The sequence below is a fragment of the Camelus bactrianus genome, chromosome 2, assembly GCF_048773025.1.
Source record: "Camelus bactrianus isolate YW-2024 breed Bactrian camel chromosome 2, ASM4877302v1, whole genome shotgun sequence".
In the NCBI taxonomy this organism is placed as follows: domain Eukaryota; kingdom Metazoa; phylum Chordata; class Mammalia; order Artiodactyla; family Camelidae; genus Camelus; species Camelus bactrianus.
The window spans coordinates 91,706,632-91,728,184 of record NC_133540.1 but is presented as its reverse complement, the minus strand read 5'-3'; the positions used below and the strand labels follow the sequence as shown (position 1 = coordinate 91,728,184).

The following is a 21,553-nucleotide window of genomic DNA, read 5'->3' as shown; positions in this document are numbered from 1 at the left end:
AAAAAAAATCTACTTTCAAAAACATATAAGAGAAATAAGTAACTTAACATAAAATTTGGCTGATATTTCTTGTGACAGATGAAAATGTCAATGAACTGTTCATGAATTTTCCAACAGAATTACAGAGTATTTTGCTTTTAAATAGATTTTATTTTTTAAGTATGAAAATATCTTACTGCAACAGTTTTTCCCACAAGAAATACCTGCTAGGGAGAACACTGAGGAGTAGCTGAAGCTTTATCTTCTCCAGCCCATCTCAGTATTGGTACTGATATCTTCAACTTACAGATTGTCTCTTCAATTCCTAAGTCACTCCTTGATCAATCCTGAACAAGGTTTTATAAAAATATAATAGCAGGGAGGGGGGCTTTATAATGGTAGACTTAAGTAGGTATAGAATTGCTCATACAGTGGTAGGTTCTGTATCCAGGGTGCTTGGAGTAATGCTTCGGTTGTCAGGCAGAGCTGTGCTTTGGGGGAATGCAAACTTTAATGCAGATACAGTATTTACCAAGATAGTTATTTCTTTTATATGATGATTCATCCTAATACTAGCATATTGACCTCTTCTTGACCACTTTTCCACATATTCTTACTTGGCCTCCAGCCTCACTTTCAAGAGACCCAAGTTGCCTGATGTTAAAATAAGACAGGAGAAATGCAGTTGTCCAGGAAGTAGTAAAAAATATCTCTAGAGCATGTGGCAAAGTTTTCCTGGTGTGGCCCAACTCATATCCACTCTCTCTGAATTCTTAGAGTCTTCCTTATACCTAGGGAGACAATTTGCACCCTATGCTCAACATTTCCTCTTAACTTTTCTTCAGCTTCTTGAGTTCTCCACAGTATCAGAATATGGATCTATGATGCTGTTGATGGCTGGTGTTGGAGTATGGGGAAGACATTTAATGTTGTTCCAAGAAATAAATAAAACCACAGACACTTTTGGTGCAGGTCCCCAGAAATCAAGCTATTATTTCTTAAAGTTCTGCAATTTAAGTTGGTCTCAGTAGGGTGGTTCTTCTGCTCCACATGGTGACTGCTGAGCTGGAGTATTTAAGATGGCTTCTTTACACACATGTTTGGTGCCTGAGCTGGAAAGGCTGCAAGAGCTGACTGCTAGCTAGGCATTTCTCTCTCTCTCTCTACAAGGTCTCTCAACTAGGGTAGCTGGACTTTTTTACACGGTGGATCAGGGCATCAAGAGAGACCATTTCAAGAGGGCAAACCCTATTGTGAAATCACTTATTGAGCTTCTTCTGCTTGCATCATACTTGCTAATGTTCATTGACCAAATTAAGCCACACGGCCCAGCCTAGACTCAATGTGGAAAGGCTTGAATACTGAAGGTATGATTCACTGGGGGTTGCCAATCCAACAGTCTATCATATGGGGGTAATATGCTAAATTTACATGAAGTTTATAGATGAAACAAATGATTTCAAGATAAGTTTGCTTTTATGGTGGGCCAGGATTCATCTACTGCAGATGATACGTTTACTTTTTTTTCTGCTACTGAGGACTGACCAAGCCAGTTTGGTGTGCACAGCTATTAGGTTCTTGTTGGTACATCTTGGGAGTTTTAATGGTTGACAGTAATGAGGGTTAATTAATCTCTCATAACCTTGTATCAGGTTATTAGGAAAGCAAGTCTCAGACCAAATTCTGCTACTCATATAGACATTTCTGCAAGCAGGCACAAAACAATCATAAACCACTTCTGCAAGCATCATTTAGGGATATCACCTAGGGCTCCATTCCTAAGGATAAAGATTCCAGGGCTCACTAGAGTTTTACCTCATGTTTTTGAAAGTATGGGGAGTGTCTATAAAATGTTATAGTCAGTTCACATTTCCCTACTGCCACTAATTTCCCAAATGAAAGCCTCATTTTTATCAATTAACAAGCCACTAATTCCACCAATGAAAACCCAGTTCTAACATTGTGCTGATTAGGAATGCTCTTGCATTGAAGGGAGAAAATAATGACTAAAGACCTTTTAGTCATTGCCTCTAGTGTATGACTTTTCTAATAACACTTAGCTAATTATCCCCAGAATGTAGATTTCTGATTAGGGCAACATCCTGCCCCAAGAGTGTAATTGCTTCTGACATACACTGTCTATACTAAAGAATATTAAAATAAAGCATAGATACCATAACATGTGCTTTAAAGGGTGCTTTGGTAGAAAAGTTTGAGACAGTTTCACCAGAGTACAAGAAATTAGGACCTTGAGATTAAGATTTGTGGAGTCATTGCTTTTGGAGGCAACAACATCTCAGTTCTCAGGTAACTGTTTCCAAAGCTAAGTCTCAGGTACATATGAGAAGCCCATAATTTAAAGATGTATTAAAATATTTAATCTATTTATTTAATTGTATTTTTATTATCTATTTTCAATCATGCACAAAAGAAGAAGCTGTACCTATCACCCAGCTTCAGTGATTATGAATGATGACCAACTATCTCTACCCCTCTCCTCCACTTCCATCCCAGTGCATTGAAGTAAACCCCAGATATGTCATTTCATCTGTAAATACTTCACTGTATATTTCTAACAACAGGTAAGGATTCTTCTATTAGCATAATGCAATTAATACACCTAAAAATAAATAGTTCCACAATATGAAGTCAGTATTCACATTTCTTTGAATCATAAATATCTATTTATAGTTGTTTTGTTTGATATTGGATTCAAACAAGGTTCATAGATTACATTTCGTTGATATGCACCTTGGGTCCTGTATTTCCTTCTTTTTTGTTGTATATATATATTTTTATTAAAGTATAGTCAGTTTACAATGTTGTGTCAATTTCTGGTGTACAGCGTAATGCTTCAGTCATATGTGAACATACATATATTCGTCCTCATATTCTTTTTCACCGCAAGTTACTACAAAATATTGAATATAGTTCTCTATGCTATACAGTGTAAACTTGTTGCTTATCTATTTTATATATAGTAGTTAGTATCTGCAAATCTTGAACTCCCAATTTATCCCTTCCTACCCACCTCCCCCTTGTAACCATAAGTTTGTTTTCTATGTTTGTGAGTCTGTTTCTGGTTTGTAAATAAGTTTGTCTTTTTTTTTTTTTAGACTTCACATATAAGTGGTATCATATGGTATTTTTCTTTCTCTTTCTGGCTTATTTCACTTAGAATGACAGTCTCCAGGTCCATCCATGTTGCTGCAAATGGCATCATTTTATTATTTTTTGTGGCTGAATAGTATTCCATTGTATAAATATACCACAGCTTCTTTACCCAGTCATCTGTGGATGGACATTTAGGTTCTTTCAATGTCTTGGCTATTTTAACTAATGCTGCTATGAACATTGGGGTGCATGTATCTTCTCGAATTATGGTTCCCTCTGGATATATGCCTGGGAGTGGGATTGCTGGATCATATGGTAAGTCTATTTTCAGTTTTTTGAGGACTCTTCATACTATTTTCCATAATGGCTGCACCAAACTACATTCCCATCAACAGTGTAAGAGGGTTCCTTTTTCTTCACAGCCTCTCCAGCACTTATCATTTGTGGACTTTTGAATGATGACCATTCTGACTGTTGTGAGGTGACACCTCTTTGTAGTTTTGATTTGCATTTCTCTGATAATTAGCAATTTGAGCATTTTTTCATGTGCCTATTGGCCATTTGTATGTCTTCATTGGAAAAGTGTTTGTTTAGTTCTTCTGCCCATTTTTGGATTGGGTTGTTTGGTTTTTTTATTATTAAGTTGTGTGAGCTGTTTATATATTCTGGAAATTAAGCCCTTGTCAGTCTCATCTTTTGCAAACTTTTTCTCCCATTCTGTAGGTTGTCTTTTTGTTTTGCTTATGGTTTTAAGTTTAATTCAGTCCCATTTGTTTATTTTTGCTTTTATTTCTATTGCCTGGGTAGACTGCCGTAGAACATTGCTGAGATTTATGTCAGATAATATTTTGCCTATGTTTTCTTCTAGGAGGTTTATAGTGTCTCGTCTTATGTTTAAGTCTTTAAGCCATTTTGAGTTTATTTTTGTGTATGATGTGAGGGAGTGTTCTAACTTCATTGATTTATATGCAGCTGTCCAGTTCTCCCAACACCATCTGCTGAAGAGACTGTCTAAAAATACAGAAGGAACACTTCATAAATCTGCATATCATCCTTGTGCAGGGACCATGCTAATCTTTTCTGTATCATTCCAATTTTAGTATATATGCTGCTGGAGCAAGCACAGGTCCTGTATTTCTTGACATATACCTAGAACTGAGCTTCCTAATCTCAGCACTATTAACAATTTGGACTGGATAATTATTTGACTTGCGGAACTGTCCTGAGTATTGCAGGATATTTAGCAGCATCCCTGGTCTCTACCTACTATATGCCAATAGCACCAGACCCCACCCTCCCTTTCCCCACCATGTGAAAACCAAATATGTCTCTAACCATTGGCTAATGTCTCCTAGGGGCAAAACTTCCCTAGTTGGGAATAATTGATCTAGCATTCATGTTTAATATTTAAAATATTTCACAGTTGATATTGTATATTTTTTACTGGGTCATCTCAAAAAGAACAAAACAATTGGTTTTTAATTAGTGGGTCCAAGTATTGTCTACCTGATTCGTCCACGCTATAGTTTCTCATTTATCTTTCACCCAAGGATTTTAATAGTCATTGATGATCATCACCTATTTCCATTGTTTTATTAGGGATTACAGAATGGGGATTTTGTAATTTTATCATTATTTCTACATTTCCTAGCTGGGACTCTTCCATAAAGAAGAATGTTTCCTCATCAATGATTTGATTACACTGTAAATGAAGAAACACTGGTTCCTGTACTCATACCACTCCAAGGTTCAGCCTCACAAGACTGCTCTCGTTTCACATGGCAGTTTTAAGTCCCAGGTTGTCACTTGTACTTCTGGCCAACTGGCTTTAAATTGGGGGTCCCATGATCCTCTACTTGGGTTCATTCTTGAACCTAGAGTGGCTCACAGAATTCAGGGAAACACTACTTTCTAGATCACCAGTTTATTATAAAGGTACAACCCAGGAACAGCCAAATGGAAGAGACGCATAGGGCAAGGTTTGGGGAAGGGCCCAGAGCTCCCATGCACTCCTTGGGCATGCCACCTTCCCGGCATGTCTATGTGCTCACCTACCTGGGAGCTCTCCAACCACATTATTCAGGGTTTTTATGGAGGTACTGTCACATAGGTGTGATTGATTAAATCCTTGACCATTCATGATTGAACTCAATCCCCTGCCCCTCTCCCTTTGGAGTTTGGGGGTTGGAGCTGAAAGTTTCAACCCTCCAATCAGGTGGTTGGTTCCTACCAGCTCCTACCCTCCAAGTTACATCATTAGTTCCTCATTACTGTAGGTGTGGTTGAAGGGGGTTTATTATGAATAACAAAATACACTCTTTTCACACTGTCATTCAGGAAGTTACAAGGGTTTCAGGAGCTCTGTGCCAGGAACTGGTGATGAAGACCAAATGTGTATTTCTCATTATATCACAATATTGCAGTGTACTCCCTAGTCTTTGAGCACAGATCCCTCACAGTAAAATGATCATGAAAGTCAAAAGATCCTGGCACATTACTAGAATCCATTCAGTCATTAATAATTATCCTGTCTATCAACATATTGTATGGAAATGTCTCCGAGGGAGAGCCCACTCAGGTTTACAGTCTTTTATTCAACCTTTTTTTTTTTTTAACATTTTTTATTGATTTATAATCATTTTACAATGTTGTGTCAAATTCCAGTGTTCAGCACAATTTTTCAATCTTGTCAGGTTCTAATACAGGAGTGGTCTCAGCAATATATGTTCTTCATCGTTTTTTTCACTTAACAATGTATCTAAGAGAATATAACAGGGATTACCCACAGCAGCCCTATGGACCAGACAGTTTTTGTTTTGGGAGACTGTCCTGTGCACTATAGGATGTTTAGTAGCATCCCTTGCCTCTACTCATTAGATGCCAGTAGCACTTCTGTCTGCCATTAGACAATCAAAAATGTCTCCAGACGTTGCCAGATATCCTTTGGGAGGCAAAATCATCCCTAGCTGAGAACCAGTGCTTTATAACAATATTGAGAGCTTTCTCCTTTCTTTTTACAGCAGCATTGTACTCCATTTTGTGAATGTACTGTAGTTTATTCAAGCAGTTCCCTATAGTTGGGCATTTAGGTTGTTTCTAGTCTTTCACTATTACAAAAAAAGGCTGCAGTAAATGGTGTCATGCCTACATCATTTTACGTTTTTGCTAGTGTATTTTTGGTAGGATTCCTAGATGTAAGATTGCTGGGTCATTGGGTAAGTGTGTATGTAATCTATCCAGATATTGCCCCAATTCCCCTCCCTGGGTATTGCTCTATTGTTATTTCCTACAGCAAGGTATGGGAGAGCATGTTTTCCCATAACCTCATTGTAGAGCATATTGTTAAATATTTGGAATTTTGTCCATATATTTAAGAGGCATTTGCTTTTCTTTTTCTGTGAATTATATCATTAACTCATTTTCTATAGGTATTTCCAGCCTCTAGAATCATTAAGACCTCATTCTATATTAGAGATGTTAATACTTTATGAGTGATATATTGCAAACCTCCCTCCCTCAGTTTGTGTTTGTCTTTTGATTTTGCATATGTTATTTTTTTTAATACAAAAGTTGCTATTTTTATGTGGTTACGTTTATCCCTTTTCCTTTATTGCTTCTGGATTTTTATATTGAAGAAAATTTTCCCCATCTCCAGGTTATAAAAGAATGACCCATGTTTTCTCCTAATACGTGTGTATGTGTGTGTGTATGTATGTATTAAACATTTAGATCCATTTAATTTCTATTCTTGCATATAGTGTGAGAAACAGTTTTATTTATTTTTCTGTATAACTTAACAGCTTTCCATCAGACAGTTCATTTTTTTCTGCACTGATTTGAGATTCTGCTTTTGTAACATCCTAAACTTCCATGTTCTGTTTGGTGTGTTTTTGGATTTTCATTTCTTTTCCTGCTGCTCTATCAACTCATGTGCCTACACTGAAGTCTTTATGTTTTAATATCTACTAAGGCTGTCCTATCTGCTCCACTGTTTTGTTTTGTTTTTAGTGTTTCCTTGGATGTTCTTGCTTGTTTGTTCTTTCAAATAAAATAAATAATCAACTTATCTAGCTCTGGGGAAAGAACAATATATATTTTTATTGAGATTATGTTAAAGTCACTTAGGGAGAACTGGCATTTTCATGATGCTAAATTTTCCTATTCAGAAATACAATGTCTCTCCACGTATTCAAGCCCATCTCTGTGTCTTTCAGGAGTATTTTATAGTCTATAACTTTGACTATCATATCATGTAGAGGGTAAGGCTGTCCTTCTCCCATTCCCACACAACTTCCAAGCACATACATGTTTTGAAATGCATCCTCTCACTTTTGCAGCCGTGATCATCTAAACCCGATTCTACCTTTCTGAAAATTGGGGATGTAGGGAGAAGAATTGCATGTGGAGTGGTAAGAGTATGGGCTTTGGAGCTGGGTTGCCTTTGTTTTGAATTTGGCATCATCACTTATCAGCTCTGTGAGCATGGGCAAGTCTGCATTGGCAAAAGAGATTTTCACCTTTTATAGTAATAAGGGCCGAAAGAGAGAACATATGTAAAGCAGCTAACACAGTGCCTGGCATGAGTAAGAGCTCATTTTCAATGGTAGCTGATCCTTGTTGGCACTAAATCATCATCCCAGTAACTCTCCTGGTCATGAACAATTTCCAGTATGGGACTGAAAACCGTATCATTGGCCTTCCATGTGTTTGAAATAGGGGCTTCGTACACTGCATATGTATTTTAAAAAATAAATCCATCCATCTTCTGTCTATGTTAATTTCGTTGGTGCCTGGCAATACCATGCTGTTTTGAGGTTTTCCTTTTTTTCCCATAAGTTGGCATTTTTTTCAGACTTTCTATTTTGTCTCCTTTTTTACAAAATGCTGGAATAACCTGCAAGCTGTGGCAGAGGCTTCGCTCATCTGAACAGTGATGGATCATCTTTTCAGGAAGCCATCCATCCACAGCAGCTAACAAGAATATGGAGTGGGGCAGAAGTGGGAGGGGGTCTGAAGGTCACTTTACTTGGTTCACTGAGTACTTGCTGGGAACCCTTTTGATTGATGTTGTGGAAATTTCTGCTGACTGCATCACTATTTCAGGACAGGGTTGACTTGCATTCCTCGAGCTGATGTGTGATTTTAGTTGAGAATCAGCATTTTAAACTTTTGAAGAGCGACATTAATTGAGCAGCCACTGTCTACTGAGCACTATGCAACAGAGTTAAAAGTAAGTAGAAGAATCAGTGATGGGCTGTTCCAGACTAGGGGGTGGGGTTAGGCATGGCCCTGCTCTAGGGACATGGACCCATCTGGCTGATCGGTTTATAGACTGGAGGAAGGTGGGCTGATGAGTGCTCAGTGACCATGGTGGGTGCGGGGCTGGAAGTGCTGGTTCACCAGGGGAGAGTCATCACAGGGAAACCAAGGTCAGGAGCATGAATGAAGTTCGGATCCTTTACTGGAGAACAGGGAATGAAGTTTGGTGCTGTGGCCAACAGAGCAAGAAGAGGCAGTCTGCAGTCTGAAAAGCTTGGCTGACGCTGTGGAAACTGAGCAGATGGTGGGACAGGAGTTAGGCCAAGCTCAGAGGCAGGTAGCCAGTGTTTCTCTTGGGAGTGGGTTGTGATGACAGGGTGTGAGGTGCAGTGCCACCTTTTTCAAAGGGCAGCACAGGACTTCCTTGGAGTCAAGCCATTAAGGAGCCGTCCCTCATCTTAAAGGGACCCTGTCATCAGGGTCAAAGAGCATCGGAGGGTGGGGCGAACAGTCTCCATACACTCTAAGTGAGCCTGCTGTACACGGCAGGGACAGAACCGTAATAATAACAATAGCACCTTCATCTATTTAGTGCTGTCAATACTTTAGAGTGCTTTCTCCTCTTCTACTGCACATACATAAAGTGGTAGCCTTCCCCTGTGAAGATAATACCAATGGCTTCCCATTAACTCTGTTCTTGGCGTTGTTTTTCCAGAAGTGGTTATGGGCTTGAATTTATTAAACCACACTTCCTGGTCTCCTGGTAACCTACAGGAGTTAGAGGTGTCAGAGTGAAACTATGTATTGTCTGTGTACTCACACTTCTGTGAATCTGCATACACACGTTCATTTATTCAACTAAAATTTCTTCTTTTTAATATTTCTTTTTTTTATTAAAATGTAGTCAATTTACAATGTTAGTTTCAGGTATACAGCAAAGTGATTCAGTTATACATATACATACATACATAGATATATATATGTATATTTAGTTTCTTTTCCATTATAGCTCATTACAAGAAATTGAATTAAGTTCCTTGTGCTACACAGTAGGTCCTTTGTTTATCTATTTTATATATAGTAATGTGAATCTGTTAATCCCAAACTCCTAATCTATCCCTCCCTCTACCCTGTCCCACCTGGTAACCCCAGTTTGTTTTCTTTGTCCTTGTCAACTAAAAATTCTATTGTGCACCTACTAGGTAGCAGGTAGTGCATTGGTGCTATAGATTTACAACTATCTCTCTGTAAGAGATATGTCTCTGCGTTTATTATCCTAAAATATCACCTCTTATCCAGAGGTCAGACTGATGGCAGCTTCAACCACTCAGAACATAAATTGGAAAAAGGCAATGAGAGAGGCTTGAAGGTGCAAACTGCTGAAGACTTCATTCCGCAGGAGAGACAGAACTGCCACAGGCAGCTGCTCAGAACAACTGTGTGTATAACACGGCAGATGATCGCAGCAGGACTCACTGACCGCAGGAGAAATGATAGCTGACAGCAGAGGGAGGAGACAGACGAACTCTGGAGAGTGGAATAATTTCTTTTGACTTCTCCCTCATTCTTCAGTACAATGATCTGAGCCATTTAGTTTAGGAGGAAACAACCACAAGAGCTACAGTAAACTTTGAGAGCAGTACTGAAGTAAATAGCACCATAATTGATGTTCATAATGCTACTAGCTCAAATTTGCATAGCTTTTCTTTTTTCTTAAACACAATTCATCACATTATGTGTAACATTACATTAAGTCAACACAAAATCCCTATGGCAGCACATCAGAATCTTTATATGTGTAACTGAATCACTTTGCTGTCACCTGAAACTAACACAGTATTGTAAATCAACTATACTTCAATAATAGTAATAATAAAAGAATCACTTAGAACGTTTGTTAAAACGCAGATTGCTGGACCCCACTTGTAGAGTTTCTGATTCAGTAGATCTGTGGTGGGGCCTCCAGATCTGCCTTCTGAACAAGTTCCCGTGTGCTGCTGCTGCTGCTGCTGGCTCAGGGCCATACTTCGAGAACCACTGCCCTATAGGGTATGTTTGGCTTCTTGATTACTACTGCCTGTATTTTACATGGGAGGAAAGGGGATTCTGAGAACTTGGATAACCTAACTAAGGTCACACAGGTGGCAGCTTTCAGACTCAAATTCGGATCTTCTGAGAATAAGCTATGATGCTTTTTCAACTACATGCTGTTGTTTCAGATTTATCCCTTAAGCATTAAGGGAGGGTTTTATACATTTTAGATTTTCATCAAAATACTTGCAATTGAAAACATTGCCATTCTGGCTATTATCAAAAAAGACAAGAGATGACAAATGGTGAGGATATGGAGAAGAGGGAACTCTTGTACACTCTTGGGGGGAATGTAAATTGGTGTAGCCACTATGGAAGACAGTATGGAGATTCTTCAAAAAATTAAAAATAGAACTATCATATGATCAGCACTCTAATTTCTGTGTATATAGCCAAAGGAAATAAAATCACTATCTTGAAGAGATTTGCACCCTCCTGTTCATTGCAGCATTATACATAATAGCCAAGATATGGAAACAACCTAAGCATCCATTGATGGATGAATGGATAAAGAAAATGTTGTCTATATATATAATATTATTCAGCCATAAGAAGAAGGAAATCCTGTCATTTGTGACAACATGAAATCTTGAGTGCATTATGCTAAGTGAAATAATCAGGCAGAGAAAGACAAACACTATATGATCTCACTTATATGTGGAATCTAAAAAAGCAAAACATAGAAACAGTAGATTGCTGATTGTCAGGGGCTTGGAGGTTGGAGAAATGGTGAGACATTGTTCAAAGGGTATAAACTTCAAGTTATAAGATGAATATTTTCTGGGGATCTAATGTGTAGAATGGTTTCTACAGTTAACAATACTGTATTGTTTCCTTTAAAGTTGCTAAGAGAGGAGATCTTAAATGATCTCACCACACATACATAAAGGTAACTGTGAAGATGGATGTATTCACTAACCTTACTGTAATAATCTTTTCAAGTGTATACATATATCAGATCATCACATATCCACCTTAAACTTAGACAATATTACATGTGAATTATATCTCAATAAAACTGGAAAAAAATTGCCATTTTAGTTTATTAGAACATTTGTGTATAAGGCATATATTTGTCCTTCAGAATGCTGGATGGGTTTTTTGGTATGTCCAGCCCCTATAAAATTTAGAACATTTATTAAAAAAATTTTTTTTAATTGAAGTGTAGTTGATTTACAATATTAGTTTCAGGTGTACAGCAAAGTGATTCTGCCATACATATTATAACACTTAGAACATTTGAATTAAGAGCTAAGAAATTAAGATGAGTGGATGGAAAATGAGCACAAGGAGGAAGAGGGTTTTGGACTGATTTGGTTTTGGATTTGGGGCAAGTGAAAATCCTTTGGAAAAGAGCCATGAAAGAGAGAAAACATGAGATTTAGGAATGAGATCAGAAGGAAACTAGTATTTTAGGGGCATTTCCCTGCACAGATAATTCACCTAGAATGCTGTAATCAAATATTGACGTTGACTTCATGTTGCTCTTCTCTAGGTGGAACCTGCAGTGGTCTGTTCCAATGGAACAACCATTCTATTTCCAGGGTTGGGATGTCTGAGAAAAGTCTATTCTGTTTATGTTTCTGTGCCCATTTCCCTTCTCTATAAGTGATTTCCTCTCATCCTTTGCCCCAAGTCCTTTCTGAATCAATTAAAGACTTTTGATGAAGCCTCCTAAGAAGGAATCTCTAAAGGCATCTTAATTAAAATTCTGGATCACATCATCCACTTGGTTTCTTTTCAAGACCTCAGTGATAGTTACCTCTAGTGCAAAGAAATGACATTATTCTCTCAGGCTGTGTAAGCAGAATTCAGTCAGGAAAACAAAACCACTGTAGGTATTTTAAACATGAAGAGATTTAATACAGGGATTGAGGTGTTTACAAAACCATGAGAAAGGCTGGAAGAGTGAAAATCCTGGAGACTGCCACTAGCTTCAGGCTCACTGCTACAAAGAAGTGAAGAGTTGCTGCCACCAGGAATCAGGACCCTGCAGGGAATGTGGCTGGTGGCCTCACAGCTTCCCCCATCTCTGGTGGCTGAAATGACAAGGAAATAAAGAGACCTGTTTTAAAGACACGTCTGGGAAACTCACATATGCTAGTGTTGTCAGAAGAAGAAAAAATGTCTGCACCCTCCCTTCCACCTCCAAAATCTTGCAGGAGTGCAGTCTCATTGTTGGACCCTAAAAATGAGGTTGCACTCCTGAAAAGTTACTTGTTTGACTTGTTAAACAGGATCCACTTGGAAAGTAAAGTTTGTGTTACTGTACAGATGTGGCTGTGGCCTCTTCCTTAAATTGCCAACTACGGGTGGATACATGGAGTCTTGCTGGAAGTGAAGGTCTGCACATTACCAAACCTCTGAGCCGTGAAGTCTTACTGCAGTTGTAATTTCTGGATTTGATCTTCCTTGACAGATATTAATGGCTTATTATTGATTATATTTTTAATTATAGTAAAATCTTAATTTATAGGAATCTTGCTGAAGTATAAACCTCGATTAATTAGATTTTTTTCTGTCTGCATATCTTATTTGGAAAGAAGTTTTACCACTAGAAAATCAACTCAATAAAGAGTATTCATTTTTATCCAAAAATTAAACAATATATCTAATTATTACATATCTATTGCATAAAAATGGGGAAAATTAATATTTTAAAATATATTTATATAAGTAAATATATATTTGTTTAACCTGTCTCCTTTTATTAGAATTCTAGTTTGTTATACTTTTTATTTATTTTTTTATTTACCAATGTTGATATAAATACTCTGATATACACTTCCTACAATAAACAATACCCTTTAATACATTCCTAGAAGTGGATTTTTTTGTGCCTAAAATGATAGACTATTAGAAGATTTTTAAAGCTTCTAGAAAGATTAGGACACTTTAAATCTCTTGCCAGCTGTGAATGAGTTCCCAGTTCTCTAAATCCTCACCAACATTGGGTCCTCCCATATTTTAAAAAGCCTTGCTAACCTGGTAGTTAAAAATAGTACTTAATTGTCTTAATTTGACTTTCCTTGAGTACTAGAGAGGTTGAACATTTGTTTGTATGTTATTGTCTATTTATATTTATTTTCCTAATGAAATCATACTTTCAGCTTATTTTTTCTATTGGGTTGTTAGACTTCTTTAAAAGTTGACTTAGTAGCTTTTTATGTATTAAGAGTAGAATCACTTATCTCTTAAACATGCCAGAAATATTTTTTTCAAATTGCTGTATGCCTTTTCGCATTTCACATTTTATTGAACTACAGTCAGTTTACAATGTGTCAATTTCTGGTGAATAGCATAATATTTCACTCATATATTTGTTTTCATAGTCTTTTTCATTATAGGTTACTGCAAGATATTAAATATAGTTCCCTGTGCTATATAGTATAAACTTGTTGTTTATCTATTTTGTATATAGTAGTTAGTATAACATTTTATTTCCTAAAGAGTTTACAATTTTTATTTCATCAAAATTTCAATCCTTTAAAAAATGGTATCTGCTCTTGAGGCCATGCTTAGTCTTTCATCCAATATTATGTAAATATTCAAGGATATATTTCCATGCTTTCAGAGTTTGACTTTAAAATTTTATACTTTAATTCCATTAAGAATTTCTTTCATTATCATGGAGGGATGAAGTCAGGGATGATGTTCATAATATTTATGCATCAGTATGCCCTGGGTGCTGACCAATCAGAATGAATACCAGCCATGAAAACTGGGTATGGTCAGATTGGTAGTTTTTGTTGACTAGCAGCCCTGAATGAAATTGTTTTTTCCCCCAAATGATCAGCTGTTAGCCCAACACATATTATATCTTTTCTTCACTGATTTAAAATGCCTTCTTTATCCTATATTAAATATTTCAAAAATTAGGATCTCTTTCTAAAGTTTACTGTTGATTTCTCGTTATATGACTGCCTAGCTGTTCATAGTGAGGCAGTAAATTCAGCCCTCGTTTCGGTTATGGTAGCTTCAGAAAACGTTTGGCTATCTTGTAGAACAATTTGTTAACCTTCTTTTCAAGTCATGGTGACTAGCAGGCAAGGAAAGGTGTCACCCCCTGACATCTGATCATCAGCAGGTAATAGGGCTGCTGTTACACAGTGGGGGCGAGAAAGTGTTCCATTGGGACACCTTTTGATGCTCCCATTCCAGTTTCAAAGGTATATGGACAAGTATAGCAGCCATGATCTGAGGACGGCGTCGTAACAAGAGGCTCAGACCCCACAAGGCTGCAGATCTGAGTCATCTCACTAGGCCAGTGCCCACCAGAGGAGTCTGCCTTCCCTTCTCTTCCTTTCCCTGCTTCCCCCCTACCTCCCCCCTCTTTCTTTCTTTCCCTCCCTCTGGGATCCCCTTCTTCCTTCCTTCCTTCTCTCTCTCCTCCCTCCTTCTCCATCTTTGCTCTCTCATATAAGGCAAGATACTGGTCAAATGGGCTTATCCATCTTAGAATGGGCCAAACACAATTACTTTTATTTTATCAGACTCTTCTTTTATTTAGTATTTTAAAAATTGCATGTGAAATATGCAGATATATATTTATTATAAAACGTTTAAATCACAGACTAGCTTTTATTGATTTATAAGAAGTTTCCCTGTGGATTATAGAGATAGATGAACTGCAAAAAGGATTTTCTTGAATTTAGAGTTAAATGAAAGCCAGTTATCTAAAACTCTCCCAGCCCCATCATTCCCTAGAGTTTTCCCACATGTACAATGTTGCCTGTGTAGATCATATGGAATATTTTTACCATAAGAATCTTCAGTTTCATAAAACTCATAGTTCTAGAAGGCCCTGCCCAGGTAATGACATAATTAGGGATGAAGCTAGGGGCAAATGCAAGCTTGGCAACCAAGGTCTAGAATAGGGCACGTGGGAAGTATTTACAAATCACGGATCAAATGCTATCCAAGGAATGTGCCCTCCCTTTGGGAAGTTAAAAAGATTAACTAGATGTAGATTTGTTACTTATGGAAGTTATACATGCTTTTGGTAAAAAAAGCATATAGAAGGCCTTCCCAGACTGCAACCCCACTTCCAAAGTTAACTACTCTTAACAAATTTCTTATGTATCATTTCAGAAAGTTTCTATGAATACACAAAAATATAGAATAACCCTTAAAATACCCTCCCTGCCCTCCCTCCGACACAGGATAATACTGAATGTGACGTTCTGCATCTGGCGTCTGTCAGTTAACATGAAATCTTAGACCTCTTTTTGCATTGCTATGTGTATGTTATTCTTTGTTATATACAGTAGTACGCTGTATACGTATGCCATAATATATTTTGCTAGTTGCTTTTGATGCTCATTTGTTCTAGGAAAAAAGGTCTGTGGATTAGATGGTAGTGATGTATAAATGTTAATTTCCTGGTTTTGATAGATGTTTTGGGGTTATTTAGGCTAATTTTCTTGTTTGTAGGAAATACACACTAATGTATTCAGGGTGATGGGCATCATTTTGGCAATTTCTAAATGGTTCAGAAAAAAGTCTTTTACTACACTTGCAACTTTTCTATAGATGTGAGATTATTCAAAATAAAAGTCTGAAAAAACTATACAAAAGAAAAAACTTACAGGGTAATTTAAAATGTATGTTTCAATAAAAATTTGCTCACCAAATAGATGAGATTTACATAGTTTCAAGCTAGGGTGCTATACTAGGCTTTTAGAAGCACAGTTGTATGAGGGAATAATTCAAAATGTCTGAAAAATTAGAATTATTTCAGAAAATAGCATTTGTAGACTATAATTCTATAAGATTCCCATTTTTGTGTGGTAGCTCTTTCATAGTTTCCCTTAGGAAATTGTTTCTAATATTTCAGTTATTGTTAATATTTGGAATGTTTTGTTAGTTATTCATTTCTCTTGCTCTAATTTACCTGTTTTTTTCTGATTTAATTCCCTTTTAATCATATTAAATAATTTCTTCCATTTCTTTTTAAAAGTTATTTTGTTTTCTCCGCTTCTTACATACTGTTTAATTATTTCCTCTGTGAACATACCTTCACGCCTATACGTTTTCATATGTGTCCACATTAGTAAAATGATGGTGCTGCTTGATTTTATCTTGAAATGTCTCAGTATTTTCCTTGATCAGTAATGCTTTATGCATGTGTGAGATTAGTTATTTAAATAATAGCTATATAAGACCTAGTGTGACTTTGTTATTTTTATCATGAATGTAAATAATAATGTATCTCAATTTAGATGTGATTTAATGTAACTTTTATTTGATAAGATATAATCCCTATGGTGGGGAAGGGATAGATTAGGAGTTCAGCATTAACAGACACAAATTACTAAATATAAACTAGATAAACAACAAGGAATTACTGTATAGCACAGGGATTCAATTTCAATTTCTTGTAATGAGCCATAATGGAAAAGAAACTGAAAATGTATATAAGTATGTGTATGTATAACTAAATCGCTTTGCTGTACACCTGAAACTAACATTGTAAATCGACTATACTTCAATAAAAAATAAGAATAAAAATATATAGCTATAATCCCTGTAAATAATTAATTATTGCTCACATTCTTCATTGATGGCCATTCATTAATAATGTTTCAAAATAATTCTGACTTCTTTACATTTCATACTCTGTATAATGAGCTTGTTTTATTTGGAGATAACATGATTTCATAGTTTAGTGAACAATATGATGATGAGATCTAGCTGCAATAAGAATATAGTAAGAAATATTATTAGCAATGGTTACATCTGGGTTGTGGGAAGTTCTATTTTTCTTCTTTTGCTTACCTATATTTAAAATCTTATTTATAATAACCATATATTGCTTTGTTTAAAAAGTAAATAACATTTTAAACACAGTGTGTTCTTCCGCAGAGCTCAGAGTAGACCCATGAAAAGAGAGATAAAGAAAGGAGTGTGGGGTACAAGATTGTGGTTCACAATTTGCAATTCTGTTTCTTCAGTGGTTCTTAAAGGAGATGAGCAAAAATAATTTTTATGTTCTTCGCTTTTTGTAGGAATGCATTATTTAAGCAGGTGAACGTATTTAATTTTTCAATATGTATGACCTTCTATATGAAAAAGAAGTGTGAGCACTGTAGACGTTCTACCTGCATGTAGTCTTTTTGGTTTTTCCTGACCACAGGAATGTGCATTCGGAAATGAGTACATGAAGCATCTGTATTAGTTCCCTAGGGCTGCCATAACGTATACACAGACGGGGTGGTTTAAACAACAGATTTGTTTGCTCACAATTCTGGAGGCTAGAAGTCTGAGATTGAGGTGTCGGTGGAGTTGGTTCCCTCTCTTCGCCACGTGTCTTCACATAATCTTCCCTCTCTTGGTGTCCCCGTCCAAATTTCCTCTTCTTATGAGGATGCTAGTCATTTTGGATTAGGACCCAACCTAATGACCTCACTTTAACTTAATTATCTCTGTAAAAATTCTTTCTTAATATGTAGTCACATTCTGAGATACTGGGGGGTTAAGACTTCAACATGTGAATATTTGGAGGGGCACAATTCAGTCATAAGAGCATCTGAAAAACATGCTTGTCGATTCAGATACTCTTTGGTTCCATAAACACATGTGGCTCATATATAGTGGTATTTAACTTCTTCTGAGATAGGGACTCTTGAGAACAAGAAGCAGGGGCCCTGTACCCAGAGAAATACACATACACACTGAATTTCACATCAGGGAGTTTACAGACGCGCCCCGGCCCCTGCCTCCTACCTTGTCTCTGGATCCCTAGGGTCTAGATCCCCTGGTCCAGATGCTGTTAAAACCAAGAAGTCAGAGAATTCAGTGATCTAATCCATCAGATCAGTTGTTCACCAGTAAGTAGTAAATTACAATTTTAGATCTTCCCCCTAAATGTTTATAGTCCATTGGCTATAAACTTGACAACTCAAGGAATTGAAAGTAGCCAAGGGGGTGGAGGGTGGGAAGGGATAGACTGGGATTTCAAAATTGTAGAATAGATAAACAAGATTATACTGTATAGCACAGGAAAGTATACACAAGATCTTATGGTAGCTCACAGAGAAAAAAATGTGACAATGAATATATATATGTTCATGTATAACTGAAAAATTGTGCTCTACACTGGAATTTGACACAACATTGTAAAATGATTATAAATCAATAAAAAATGTTAAAAAAAAAAAAAAAGAAAGTAGCTCTGTAAAAGGCATCCTCACTCTAGCAACAGCTAACTCCAAGCGCTGCCAGCAGCTCTCCTGAATGGCTGCAGGGGTTCTCTTGGTTCCCAAAGATGTCTCTTGATACCAGGTTTTAAGCACATATCACTCCTGAGGTAGGCCAGGCCTGCTCTCCGGCAGTCCCTGGGTTTGGAGCTCTTAGGGGTAAAATTAGGCCACACCTGGCTGCATCTGGCGCTCCCTTGGAGGTGTGGTCTGGCTTTGGCTAATCATCGGTGGGTAGGAGGATCATAGGCTAATTAAGTTGTCTTTCCACTTGGGATCTTCTTCCATCTAAAACCTGAAGCCTTTTGGTGTTCAAAGTGCAAAAGAGACTTACCATTACTTGAGACGGAGTCAGATTTCCAAGGGCTAGGCCTCTAACCAGTCCCTCACGGTGAGCAGGATTACATACCTTTAGCATTGTTTCTGCTTTGTAAGTAAAGACAAGGGAAAAAATCGGAGCCAGCGTTTGTAGAAATGAGCCCGACACCAAGTGTATGGTGTGTCTTTTGATTGGAGCATTTAGTCCACTTAAAGTGATTATTTTTAAATTTAAAGTAATTATTGATAGATATGTAATTGTTGCCATTTTTGTTATTTGTTTTGGGGTTTTGTACTTTTTTTTGTCCCTTTCTTCTCTTCCATTGTAATTTGATAACTATCTTTAGTGCTATGTTTGGATTCCTTTCTCTTTTTCGTGTGTGTATCTAGTATAGATTTTTGGTTTGTGGTTACCATGAGGTATATATACATATATATAGCAATTATATATATATGATCATATTTATGATTATTTTAAGTTGATAATCTCTTAATTTCAAACGCATTTTAACAGGTCTGAATTTTAACTATTCTTCTCCCATGATTACTATTTTGACATCATGTTTTATATCTTTCTATTTTGTGTATCCCTTAACTACTTATTACAGATATAGATGACTTTTCTTTTAACTTTCCTACTAGCTTTGTATGTGGTAGATTGACTACTTTCCTGCATATTTGCCTTTACTGATGAGCTTTTTCCTTTCATGATTTTCATGTTTCTAGTTGCGGTCTTTCTTTCTCACTTAGCAAGTCCCTTTAACATTTCTTGTAAAGCTGATTTGGTGGTGCTGAAGTTGTCTGGCAGACTTCTGAACTCCTATCAAATCTGAGTGAAAGCCTTGCCAGGTAGAGTATTCTTGGTCATAGATTTTCCTTTTCATCACTTCAAGTTAACATGCCAGTCCTTCTGGCCTGCAGAGTTTCTGCTGAAAAGTCAGCTGAGAACCTTAGGGGAGTTCCTTTGTATGTAACTTGTTGCTTTTCCCTTGCTACTTTTAATATTCTCTCTTTATCTTTAATTTTGTCATTTTAATTATAATGTGTCTTGATGTGGTCCTCTTTGAGTTGATCCTGTTTGGGACTTTCTGTTTTCCTGGACCTGGATGTCTGTTTCCTTTCCTAGATTAGGGAAGTCTTCAGCTATCATGTCTTCAAATATGTCCTCTGCTTCTCTCTCTCTCTCTTCTCCTTCTGGGACCCCTATAATGTAAATGTTAGTATGCTTGATGTTGTCCCAGAGGTTTCTTAAACTGTTCTCATTTCTTTTTGTTCTTTTTTCTTTTTTCTGTTCAGCTTCAGTGATTTCTACGACTGTCTTCCAGCTCTCTGATCTGTTCTTCTGTATCATTTATTCTACTGTTGATTCCTTCTAGTGTATTTTTCAGTTTAGTTATTGTAGTCCTCATCGCCGTTTGATTGTCCTTTATATTTTCTAACTCTTTGTTAAAAACTTCTAACTTCTCATTTTGTTCATCCATTCTTCTCCAGAGTTCTTTGATCATTTTTACCATCCTTACCTTGAACTTCTTCTTGGGTAGATTGACTGTCTCCACTTTGTTCTTCTTCTGGGGTTTTATCTTGTTCCTTCATTTGGAATAAGTTCCTCTGTTGCCTTGTTTTGCCTAATTTGCTGTTTTTGTTTCTATGTATCTGATAGGTTGGCTATGTTTCCCAACCTTGGAGAAGTGGCCTTTTGTCGGAAATGTCCTATGCACCCCAGCAGTGCACTCCTTTCTATTCACCAGAGCTATATGCTTAAGGGTTCCACTATGTGGGCTGAGTGGGTGCTTCTGTTGTGGTGGGCTGACTACCATGGGTGATCTTGTAGGCGTGGCTGGCTCCTGTTCTGGTTTGTCAGGCCCTGCCTTGTGCAGAAGCTGCCAGCTGCTGGCTGATGGGGCTGGGTCATGAGGTGGCTGGCTGTGGAATCCTGGGGGTCCCAGGGCTAGTGCTGGCTCACTAGTGGGCAGAACTGGGTTCCGGGGTGGGTAGTTGCAGGGCCAAGGTTCTCAGATCTAGTGGTGGGATCTCAGTGGATGGGGCTATTTCCTGACAAGGCTGGCTGCAGGTTCCAGGCACTTGCCCGCTGGTGAGTGGGGCTAGATCCTGAAGCAGCTGGCAAAGGAGTCCAAGGTGTCTCAGAACTGGTGTTGGCCTGCTGGTGGGTGGGGCTGGAATCCAGAGGGTCCCAGGGCTAGTCCTGGCTCCCTGGTGGGTGGAGCCAGGTCCCAGGGTCTGTGACTGAAGGGCCCTGAGAGTCCTGAACCTGGTATCAGCCTGCTTGTGGGTGGGGCTAGATCCCAAGGCTCCTGGCTGAGGAGCCCAATGTCTCCCAGAGCTGAAGCTGGCCTGCGGGTGGCAATTCTGGGACCCACTGAGTCCTGGGGCTGGTGACTGCCCACTGGTGTGTGAGGTTGGTCCTGAGGCTAGTCCTTATTGGTGGGTAGGGCCAGGGCCTAGGGCTTCCTGGGGCTGATAGGTGGAGCTGGGTCCCAGGGTCTCTGGCTGCAAGGCTCTGGGGGTTCCAGGTCTAGTGCCTGTGTGAGGGGCTGGGTCCTGGGCCCTCTGGTGGGCCCAGGGGTTCTCAAGGT

The 21,553-nt window shown here is 37.9% G+C and overlaps 1 long non-coding RNA gene and 1 other non-coding gene across 3 annotated transcripts in view; one reads left to right on the top strand and one right to left on the bottom strand.

Moving 5' to 3' along the window:
* The window catches only part of LOC141573894 (uncharacterized), a 121,457-nt gene that overhangs the window by 77,249 nt on the left and 22,655 nt on the right, over nt 1–21,553 (top strand). The gene's annotated exons all lie outside the window — the stretch shown is intronic.
* On the bottom strand, nt 4,111–4,217 carry LOC123615494 (U6 spliceosomal RNA). Its single transcript, XR_006723085.1, has one exon. It is a non-coding gene; the product is annotated as a U6 spliceosomal RNA (small nuclear RNA).